This window comes from Equus asinus, chromosome 26 (assembly GCF_041296235.1).
Source record: "Equus asinus isolate D_3611 breed Donkey chromosome 26, EquAss-T2T_v2, whole genome shotgun sequence".
Taxonomy (NCBI): domain Eukaryota; kingdom Metazoa; phylum Chordata; class Mammalia; order Perissodactyla; family Equidae; genus Equus; species Equus asinus.
Window position 1 is genome coordinate 21,942,835 of NC_091815.1, and position 10,935 is coordinate 21,953,769.

Sequence of the window (10,935 nt, forward strand, 5' to 3'; positions counted from 1 at the left end):
CAAATGGTTAAGTTCACATGCTCTGCTTTGGTGGCCCAGGATTTTGCCGGTTCGAATCCTGGGCAGGGACATGGCACTGCTCATCAGGCCACAGTGAGGCCGTATTCCACATGCCACAACTAGGACCCACAACTAAAAATACACAACTATGTGCCAGGGGGCTTTGGGAGAAAAAGGAAAAATAAAATCTTTTAAAAAAGAAACTTTATAACAACTGTCTTAAATATGCATAAAGAGCTAAGTGAAAACATGGGCAAATAATTAATCAGGAAAACCTTATGAGCAAAGTGAGAATATCAACAAATTATAAAATGGAACCACCCAAATTCTGGAGGTGCAATATACAATAACTGATATGAAAAATTTACTAGAGGGTTTCAACAGCAGATCTGAGTAGACAAAAAAACATCAGCAAACTTGAAGATAAGACAATTAAAATTATTGAGTCTAAGGAGCAGAAAGAAACCAGAATGAAGAAAACTGCATAAGGGACTTGTGAGACATGCTTGAGCAGATCAACATATGCATTATGGGAGTCCCAGAAAGAGAAGAGATAGAGAAAAGGGCAGAAAGGTTATTTGAATGAATAGTGGCCCCAAACTTCCAAAATTTGATGAAAGAGATTAATCTACAAATCCAAGAAGCTCAATGAACTCCAAATAAGATAAATCCAAAAAGACCCACATTGAGACACGTAATCAAATTGCCAAAAGGCAGAGAGAATCTTGAAAGCAGCAAGAGAAAAGTGACTCATTGCATACAAGACATCCTCAATAAGATTATTAGTCAATTTCTCATCAGCAAATTTGGAGGCCAGAAGGCAGTGGGATGGTATATTTAAAGTTCTAAAAGAAAATATCAACTGACAATTCTATATCTGTCAAAACTAAAAACTGTCCTTCACAAATGAGGGGAAAATTAAGACATACCTAGATAAGAGCTGAGTTCATCACCACTACAGCTGCCCTAGAATAAATGCTAAAGGGAGCCCTTCAGGTTAAAATGAAAGGAAACTAGAAAATAATTCAAACCCATATGAAGATATAAAAAATCTCCAGTAGAGGAAAACACATGGGAAATATTGGAGCCATTATTTTTGTAATTTTAGTTTGTAACTTCATTTTTTATTTTCTACATAATTTCCAAGATAAATGCATAAAATAATTGTAAATCTATGTTATTGGCATACATTGTACAAAGATTCAGCATTTTGACATTAACAACAAAGGGAGAATAGAGCTGTAAAAGAGCAGAATTTTGTATGTGAATGTAAGTTGGTATTAATTCAGATTAAATTGTTATAACATTAAGATGTTATGTGTAATCCCCATGGTAACCATAAAGATATATTCATAGAATAGGGGCTGGCCCCGTGGCCGAGTGGTTAAGTTCGCACGCTCCGCTGCAGGCGGCCCAGTGTTTCGTTAGTTCGAATCCTGGGCGCGGACATGGCACTGCTCATCGGACCATGCTGAGGCAGCGTCCCACATGCCACAACTAGAAGAACCCACAACAAAGAATACACAACTATGTACTGGGGGGGCTTTGGGGAGAAAAAGGAAAAAATAAAATCTTTAAAAAAAAAAAAGATATATTCATAGAATATACACAAAAGGAAATGGGAAGAGAATCAAAATATGTCACTACAACATCAAAAAAAACTAAACACAAATGAAGGCTGTAATAGAGGAAATGATGGTAAAATGCTGTAAGACACACAGAAAACAACTAACTGGCAGAAGTTCTTCCTTATCAGTAATTACATTAAATGTAAATTGATTCAACTCTTTAATTAAAATTTCCAGAAAAGGGCCAGCCCTGTGGTTAAGTTCGTGTGCTCTGCTTCGGCAGCAGAGGGTTTCACCGGTTCAAATCCTGGTCATGGACATGGCACTGCTCATCAAGCCATATTGAGGTGGCATCCCACATGCCACAACTGGAAGGACCCACAACTAAAAATACACAACTACGTACTGGGGGGCTTTGGGGAGAAAAAGGAAAAAAATAAAATCTTAAGAAAAAAAAAGAACAACTTTAAAAAAATAATAAATTCCAGAATGGAATTTTAAAAAAATGATCCAACTATACACCATGTACAAGATACTAATTTTAGATCTAAAGACACAAAAAGGTTGAGGGTAAAAGGATAGAAATGAATATTCCTTGCAAATAGTAACCAAAAGAGAGCTGGAATGGCTATACTAATATCAGACAAAAGTGACATTAAGTAAAAAACTGTTATAAGAGAAAATGAAAATATTTATTGATAAAAGAGTAAATCAACCAAGAAGTATAGAAATTAAAAACATATGCACCAGACATCAGAGTCCTAAAATATATGAAGCAATCTTTGACAGGACTGAAGGGAGAAATAGTTCTACAATTATAGTTGGATATTTCAATACTACAATTTCAATAATGGATAGAACAACAGGAAAAAAAGATCAATAAGGAAAAAGAAGACTTGAAAACAGTATAAACCATTTAGACCTTACAGACCTAGAGAAGACTGTACCTAGCAACAGCAGAATACAATATTTTCTCAAGTTCATATGGAATATTCTGCAGAACAGACAATGTTAGGTCAAAAAACAAGTCTCAATAAATTTTCAATAAAGAAACTCAGATACAAAGATTAAAATAATACAAAATATGATTTCCAATCACAATTGAATGAAACTAGACATAATAACAGCAAGAAAAGTAGAAAATTCACAAATACATAGAAATTAAACAGCACACTGTTAAACAAGGGGTCAAAGAAGAAATCAAGTGGAAAATTTTTTAAATACCTTGAAACAAATGAAAATGAAACCCCAACATACCAAAATTTATGAGATGCAGCAAAAGCAATGCTAAGAAGGAAACTGAAAGTTGTAAACACATACAACTCAAAGCAACACCTAAGTTTACACCTTAAGGATCTCAAATCAAGATCTCAAAGCAACAATCTAAGTTTACATCTTAAGGAACTAGAAAACAAGGAGCAAATTAAGCCTAAACTAGCAAAGAGAAGAAAATAAAGATTTAAGCAGGGAAAAAAAGAATAGAAAATTCTCAAAACCAAAAGTTAGTTCTTTGAAAAAAAAATCAATAATATTGACAAGCTTCAGCTATATTGACTAAGAAAAACATAAGACTCAAACTCGTAAAATCAAAAATAAAAGTGGGGACATTACCACCAATTTTACAGATGTCAAAAGTATTATGAGAATACTATGAACTGTACACCAAAAAATGGATAATCTATATGAAATAGATAAATTCCTATTAACACACAACTTACCAAGACTGATTCATGAAGAAATAGAAAATCTGAACAGACTTATAACTAGCAAGGAAATTGAAGCAGTGATCAAAAATTTCCCAAGAAAGAAAAGTCTTGGAACAGATGGCTTCACTGGTCAATTGTATTAAACATTTAAAGAAGAATCAACACTCATCCTTCTCAAACTCTTCCAAAAAGTTAGAGGAGGGAACACTTCCTAACTTATTCTACAAGGTCAGCATTACTCTGATACCAAAGCCAAAAACATTACAAGAAAAGAAAACTACAGACCAATATCCCTTCTGAATATTGATACAAAATTCTTCAACAAAATACTAGGAAACTGAAATCAGCAACATATCAAAAGGATTAAAGACCATGACCTACTGGGATAAATTCCTGGATGAGTCAACATATTCAAGAATCACTCAACACACGTCAATCAATGTGATACACCACTTTTAACAAAATTCAACACACTTTCATGATAAAAACACTCAACAAATTAGGAACATAATAAAACTTCCTCATCATGATAAAGCCCATATATAAAAAACCCATAGTTAACATCATACGTATTGTTGAAACACTGAAAAGTTTTCCCCTAAGATCGAGAACAAGACAAGGACACCTGCACTCACTATTTCTATTTAACATAGTATTGGAAAGTCTAGCCAGAGCAATTAGGCGAAAAAAAAAAATCTATCTAAGTTGGAAAGGAAGAAGAATATTTCTCTTCTCTGAGATGTTATTTTATGTAGAAAACAATAAAGATTCCACACAAAAAAATGTTAGAGCTCATAAATGAACTGGTCAAAGTTGCAGGATACAAAATCGACATGCAAAATTCAATTCCATTTCCATTTCTATACACTAACAATGAACAATCCAAAAAGGAAATTATGAAAACAATTCCATTTATAATAGGTCCATTCCATTTATAACAATTTTGAATCAAAAAGAATAAAATACTTAGGAATAAATTAACCAAAGAGTTGAAAGACTTGTATAGTAAAAGTTACATCATAGTGCTGAAAGAAACTAAAGAAGACATAAATAAATGGAAAGACATCTCATGATCATCAATAGAAGACAATATTGTTAAGATGACAATAATACCTAAAGGGATATACAGATTCAATACAATCCCTATCAAAATCCCAATGGCATTTTTGTAGAAATAGAAAAACCCACCCTAAAATTCATATGGGATTTCAGTGACCCAGAATAGCCAAAGCAATCTTGTAAAAGAAGAACAAAGTTGGAGGATTTCCTGATCCTGATTACAAACATTACTACACAGTACAGTAATCAAAACAGTGTGGTACTGGCAAAAGAACAGACATAGCAAATGGAATATGATAGAGAGTACAGAAACAAACCTTTGATATATTGTCAATTGATTTTCAACAACAATGCCAAAGCCATTTAATGGGGAAAAGACAGTCTTTTCAACAAATGTTGCTGGGAAAACTGGACATCCACATGCAAAAGAATGAAGTTACTCAATACCACATACACAAATTAACTCAAAATGGAACAAATACCTAAACATAGGACCTAAAACTATAGGGGCCGGCCCTGTGGCCAAGTGGTTAAGTACGTGTGCTCCGCTTCAGCAGCCCAGGGTTTCTTTGGTTCGGATCCTAGGCACGGACATGGCACTGCTCATCAAGCCATGCTGAGGCGGCATCCCACATGCCACAAACAGAAGGACCCACAACTAAAAACATACAACTACATACCGGGGGCTTTGGGGAGAAAAAGGAAAAATAAAATCTTTTTTTTAAAAAAAAAGACCTAAAACTACAAAAACTCAGAAGAAAACACGAGGGAAAGCTTCATGACACTGTATTTGGCAATAATTTCTTGGATATCACACCAAAAACACAGGCAACCAGAGGAAAAACAGGTAAATTAGACTTCATCAAAATAAAGTTTGTGTATCAAAGGTTACTATCAAGAGAGTGAAAAAACAACTGTAGAAAATATTTGCAATGCATATATTAATATGTAGGATATATAAAGAACTCACAACTCAACAACAACAGACAACCCAATTCAAAAATGAGAAAAGGACTTCAGCAGACATTTCTGCAAAGAAGATAGACAGATGGGCATAAGCAGGAGAAAAGATGCTCAACAGCACTACCTATTAGGGAATCATAAAACAAAACTGCATTGAGATACCACTTACACGTTAGTATGACTATTACCAAATTGTGGAAAATAAGTGTTGGCAAGGATGTGCAGAAATTGGAACCTTTTGCATTGCTGGAGGGAATGTAAAATGGTATAGCTACTGGAAAACAGGTTGGTGGTTCCTAACATAGAATTACCATGTGGTCTAACAATTCCACTCTGGGTCTATACCCAAAAGAATTCAAGGTAGGCACACAAAGAGATATTTGTACAACCATGTTCATAGCAGCATTGTTCACAATGGCCAAAAGGTGGAAACAACCCAAATGTCCATTGACAGATGAATGGATAAACAAAATGTGATATATATATACATAATTAATTATTCAGCCTTTTAAAAGAATATGATTCTGATACAACATGGATGAACCTTGAAAACATTATGCTAAGTGAAATAACTCAGATACGAAAGGACAAATATGATTCCATTTATATGGGGTACCTAGAAGAGACAAATTCATAGACAGAAAGTAGGATAGAGATTACCAGGGGCTGGGAGGAGGGGAGAATGGGGGGTTATTTTTTAATTGTTACAGTTTCTGTTTGGGATGATGAAAAAGTTCTGGAAAAGGATAGTGGAGATGGTTGCACAACATTGTGAATATAGTTAATGCCACTAAACTAAAAATGGTTAAAATGGTAAATTTTTATTATGTATATCTTACTACAATAAAAAATATTTTTTCTGGTGGTGAGTAGGTGAGAATAAATGTTAACAATCATAATTATTATCTAGTATTTATATGAGTGAAGTCTAATATCAAGAAATTACAAAATAATAAACCTACAAAATTGATCTGAGCTATGATTAAAAGTAAGAGTAATATTTGTTCAGACAAGGCAGGGATCAATGCTAATTGAAAGAGTTTTATCATCTCAGGTAGGAATGAAAAATCAATGTCAGAGGATGTTTTTATATGGACAGAGAATATAACAAAGAAGGCAGATGTAGGGAAGAATACAATGTGAGAAATTTTAAAGAAACTTGAAATGTAGTACAGGAAGAGTAAATATTCCTTACTCCAGTACAAGGGATCTTCTCGTCAAGTAACTCCAGCCCTTTAAGGTTTTGAATCCAGATTCTGTGACCCAAAATGCAATCATTTGTCATTGTCTCCATAGAGACGGTGGGTCATGAATGGAAACTATTTGCAGTGATCCCTCAAATACGAAAAGGAAGGGTATGTCATTTGTGCAACATTTTTCCCTTCTGCAACCATAGAGACATTTATTGAACATTTACTATAGCCCAGGCCATTGAAGACTTCTGTGTTTCTACAAAAGCCTCAGTGATATACTCTGCCAAATGCCCTAAGTACAAAGTGCATAAACTCAAAATTTTTTCATTCAATCATTGATTATTGATTCCATTTTTGAGTCAGGTCCTGTTCTTGGCTAATGGATATATACTAATCAGTTTATTTCCTGAGACTCACATAGTGTATAACAGATATAGGGTCAAATAACCATAAAAGTTGTGGAATAGGGGCATGTGAAAGACCCACAGGAGTAGAGAGGAGCCCGTGACAAATTTTGAAGCTGGGTCTAGAGAGGCTTCTCAGAGAAGGTGACACTTAAGCTGATTCTTGGCAAGTGAGAGTGAATCACTGGGCAGAGAAGGGAGAAAAGATCATTCCTAGGCAAAGGATACCCTATGTGCAATTGACCAAGGGCTATATTACATAGACTGTATATGTGCTATCCCCCAGCTGGGAGCAGCTTCCCATCCACTTAACCTAGTTGGTACTGCTTCATCAGCTCAGTGGTTAATTTCTCAGGCAAGTAGTTCCTGAGAGACCTGGGTAGGGGAAAACTGCTATTTTCATTGCTCATCAAACTACATAAATCACTGTAGTAACAAAAAACTGTTGAAAATTTACACTTACTTTTATGACTGATAAATATGTCTCCCCATCTAGACTGCAAGTCTCAGGAGGACAGAAAGTGTGTTTATTCTTATTCATAATTGAATTCCCTAGTTTCTGGACCCTAGAAAGTGCTCAATAAATATCTGAGGAATTAGCAAACGAATGAATGAATATACCCCCTCAAGACAGGACAAGTGAGTTGCCTATAATTGATAAATGGAAGACTAAGATGAATGCCCAGGACTCTTGATTTCTGGTCAAGACATTCAACAACAAAAAGCCCTGGGTCAGGAGAAAAGTTTGTAGCTATTTTGAAATTAAGCATTCTCTGTGAATATAAAGACATAGTTATATTCTTCTCAGACCACTGTACCTTTCTTTTTCACAGTCATTTCCAAGGGCTCTCAGTAGAACTTGAAAGGCCACAAGCTATGGGAGCAGTAATTTTTTCTCTCTTTTGGGTGCTGATATTCACAGTTATCCATCTCTCAGGGAACCATGCTATCTCAGATTTGACAAATATTCCCATTATCTGCCCAGGATAATTGCAATGACTTCTACTGTTCTTTTTTACTCTCTTCTCACAAGTGATTCATGGTGTCTTTGTGAATGGAATACTAGGGCAAATGACATCCATACTTTTAAATTTATTAAATATTTCCAAATTGCATTAAAAGTAGTCGTACCAGTTTACAATCCCTCAGCAATGGATGGGAATCCCCACTGATGCAGGTCCTCACCAACCCTTGCTTTCAGACTAATTTTCCCAAATATGTTGATTGTGGAATGGTTGCTCATTATGGCTATAATTTGCATTGCCTTGGTTATTTGTAAGGATGAGCTTCTTTTCAAATGTTTTTTGTCTGTCTACTTTCCTCTTCTGTGGATTTTCTGTTCATATATACCCCTCACCCACTTTTTCCTCCATTTTTTGCATTTAAAAATAAGTAGGTATGAATTGTGTATACAATCTGGATTCTAATCTGTCAGTTACATGCGCTGCAAATATCTACTCTCAGACTACAATTTCTCTTTTTACTTTATGATCTCTTTTGATGCCCAGTAGTTTTAAATTTTAATTTAGTCACCTTATTCTTTTGGGATCTTGTTTAAGAAATATTTCCTACTCCATAGTCTCCAAGCTATTATGCTATATTTTCTTCCAGAGTTTTATAGATTTTTTAAAATAATTAGTTCCTTTATCTTTTTTCCTTTTTTATTGATATAATTGACATATAACATTATATCAGTTTCACGTATACAACATAATGATTTGATATTTGTATATACTGAAAAATGATCACCATAAGTCTAGTTGTCACCACAGTTATAATTTTTTTCTTGTGATGAGAACTTTTAAGATCTACTCTCTTAGCAACTTTCAAATATACAATACAGTATTATTAACTACAGTTGCCATATGTATGTCTCCAGGAGTTTTTAATTTTATAACTAGAAGTTTGTACTTATGACTACCTTCATCCATTTTGCCTACTCCTCACCCCACACCTCTGGCAACCACCAATCTGCTCTCTATGAGTTGTTTTGTTTGTTTGCTTGTTTTAGGTTCCACATATAAGTGAGATCATAAGGTATTTGTCTGACTTATTTCACTGAGCATAATGCCCTCAAAGTCCATCCACGTTGTCACAAATAGCAAGATCTTCTTCTTTTTATAGCTGAATAATATTCCACTGTACATAAAAGACATACAAATGGCCAAAAGGTACTTGAAAAGATGTTCAACATCACTCATCATGAGGGAACTGCAAATCAAAACCATGAGATACCACCTCATAACTGTTAGAATGTCTGTCATTAAAAAGACAGAGATAACAAATATTGGTGAGGATGTAGAGAAAATGGAACCCTGGTGCAATGTTGATGAAAACGTAAATTGGTGCAGCCACTATAGAAAATAGTATGGAGGATCCTTAAAAAACTGAAAATAGAACTACCATATGATCCAGAATCCCACTTCTGGGTATATATCCAAAGGAAATGGAAACAGCATCTCAAAGAGATATCTGCACTCCCATATTCACTGCAGCATTATTCACAAGAGCCAAGATATGGAAACAACCTAAGTGCCCGTCAATGGATGAATGGATAAAGAAGATGTGGTGTGTGTGTATCACACAAACAATGGAACATTATTCATCCATGGGATTTTATTTCAAAGGAGCAAGAGGATTCATTTTCAGATTCAATTCTTGAATGTTGACTGCTTTGGACTTTAACTTTCAAGGGGTTTTAGTTTTTGGATTTTAATTTCTCCCTGGAAATTTGAGTAGAAGGAAATTTTTCTCAAATTTGGTGCATCTTATGTTGGGTATTTTGTTATACCTTATCATAGAATCTCTGTGGTGGGCTTTATTAGACATTGAAACTGAGCATAATTCAAGATGGGAAAAAATTAGAGACTGATGTGAAAGACAAACCAGAGCTGAACAGTAGTTAAAGTGGTAAAAATGGATTTTACCGAAGACTATTTCAATAGTGGAAAAAAGATCTTGGTATAGAACCAGGCTCAATTCTGAAGGCAGCATGGGCAAGTGGAAATTTATAACGAGAGCGCAGGGTGAGGGTCAGTGGATGGAAGATTCTAGAAGGAAACATCAGGGGTAAGGGTGGTTCTGGCTAACCCAACCTAACAAGAGTCTTGCTGAGTATAGGCCAGCATGATCAGATATCACCTAGGAGATAGTGAAGGATTAGCAACCTGACCAAATATCAAGGGTGATCAGATAATGAGAGTGGAGGGTTCTGATTAAACTTACTTAGAAGGGTTCTTGCTAAAACTAGATTTTATAAGTAAGTGCACAGATAGGCCTAAGAGAAGGATCAGGAGTCTGACTAAAGTTTGGTCAAGCAAACAATCTTCGTCACTGAATTGTTGGCATTTGGGCAAAGCAGCACTTTGAGGTTAGTTTAACTAACGTGCTATTAATGACCCATTTCAGAGATTTCTGAAGGCAAACCATACATGTCCAATAGTAGTCCAAAAAGATGCCCCAAGCAGCAAGGGTTAGTAGTGGGGCAGTGGTCTCATGAAGATGCAGTCAGGCTATACTATGACAGGCAACAGAACAAGTCTCAGCAAATTTAAGATTTCTGAAATCATACTAAGCATCTTTTCTGACCACCATAGTATGAAACTAGAAATGAAAACATGAGGAAATCTGGAAAATCTATAAATATGTAGAAACTAAAAAATACAATTCTGAACAACCAATGGGTAAAAGAAGAAATCAAAAGGGAAATTTTTAAAAATCTCTAAACAAATGAAAATGGAAACACAATACACCATAACCTATGGGATTCTCCAAAAGCAGTTCTAAGAGAGAAGTTAATAGAGATAATGCATATATTAGGAAAGTAGAAAGGCCTCAAATAAACAACCTAACTTCACACCTCAAAGAACTAAAAAACAAGAACAAATTAAACCCAAAATTAGCAAAAGGAAAGAAAGAATAAGAATCAGAGTAAAAATAATGAAATAGAGACCACAAAAAAAAAAAAATAGAAAAGAGCAATGAAACTAAGAGCTGGTTTTTTGAAAACAAAAACACAATTGACAACCTTTTAGCTAGACTG